The sequence below is a fragment of the Oxyura jamaicensis genome, unplaced genomic scaffold, assembly GCF_011077185.1.
Source record: "Oxyura jamaicensis isolate SHBP4307 breed ruddy duck unplaced genomic scaffold, BPBGC_Ojam_1.0 oxyUn_random_OJ72244, whole genome shotgun sequence".
NCBI lineage: Eukaryota > Metazoa > Chordata > Aves > Anseriformes > Anatidae > Oxyura > Oxyura jamaicensis.
Window position 1 is genome coordinate 3,005 of NW_023310939.1, and position 1,502 is coordinate 4,506.

A 1,502-nucleotide genomic window follows, 5' to 3' on the forward strand; every position below is an offset into this window, starting at 1 on the left:
TGGGGGTCGTCTGCAAACCTGCGGAGGCTGCACTCGATCCCACGGTCTATGATAGAGATCGAGACAGCACCAGTCCAAAGACAGATCCCTGGAGGACACCACTTGTCACTGGCCTCCCCTTGGCTATTGAGACACTGACTGCAACTCTCATGCAGTCAACTTCTTGTCCAGCAAACAGTCAGCCCTTCCAATCCATCTCTCTCCAGTTTAGAGAATGGGATGTTGGGTGGGATCATGTCAAAGTCAAGGGAGATGACACGGATCAGTCTTCCCTTGTCAACTGACATCTTCTTCTAGCACAGAAGGCCACCAGACTGGTCAGGCACGATTGGCCCTTGGGGAAGCCATGCTGTCTGTCTCGGATAACCTCCGTGGCCTGCATGTGCCTTGGCATTGTGTCCAGGAGGATCTGTTCCCTGATCTTACCAAGCACAGAGCTGAGGCTCCCTGCTCTGCAGTTCCCCAGGTGCTCCTTGCTGCCCTTGTTCCAAATGGCCGTGGGGTTTCCCTTTTTCCAGTCACAGATGACAGAATAAGGAACCTTCAGAAAGTGCAGGACGCAAATGCTGGAGAGCACAGGTCAACGTTTTACGCTTCCTGGGACTGCCCAGCATATTAACGGGTCTAGGGAAAAAATGACTTTGGCTCAAAATTCATAGCACATGGACAAGTGTGCTTTAAACCTACCCACATCTCAATCAGTCACAATACCAAAATCTTCCAAAACTTCAGAGGTAACGCGTAGCCAATGGTGTCAAAAGGTGCTGTGAGATTGGAGAACTTAACCTGCATTTCTCTCCCATCAGAGTTTTGTCCTTGGGTGAGAACAAGTGAGGGATTTGGCTGCCCTTGTGTCTTTGCTGTAACCTCTATCAGCACCGCGGGTAGTCAAATGCTACAGTCTTAAAGAAACGTGACATCTGGGAGAAACAAATTAGGTGGCAAAGAGCACTGGACTACCTAGAAATTGATGGCTTCCTCTAACTGGCACTTATGCTGCAGCTGGATCCTCTAAAGCCCATCTTACTGCTTCTGCTTCCTAAGCAGGTGACAGAAGCTTCCAGAACCGGGGAGCAGAGAAGAAGGAGTTGGAGCTCTGGATGAAGAAAAGATTGGGAAGTTTGGAAGATGTTTCCCCTGCTCCGCTCCCACCCATATGTTAGTCAATTCCCTGATCTTTTGCATTCCAGTAAAGTCAGTTCTTAAGGAAAGGTAGTTGTGGAAATGCTCAGCCACCTCTGTGCATGCCAGACCTTTCTTGGCACTGGGCAATATGCAGACTGCAGGGATAAATCAGCTTGTGGAATGAATGGCAACAGAAATCTTTGGATCCAGACGCAAAAAGTTGTTTATTGGGAAATTTGATTGATGGTAGCACTCCCCTCCCCCTCCCATTCTCTCCCCTTCCCTTCCCACCCCCCGTCCCCTACACTGCTCTACACTCCTGTACCCTACGCTCTCCTCCCCTACACTCCCCTATGCTCCCCTACACTCACCTCCCC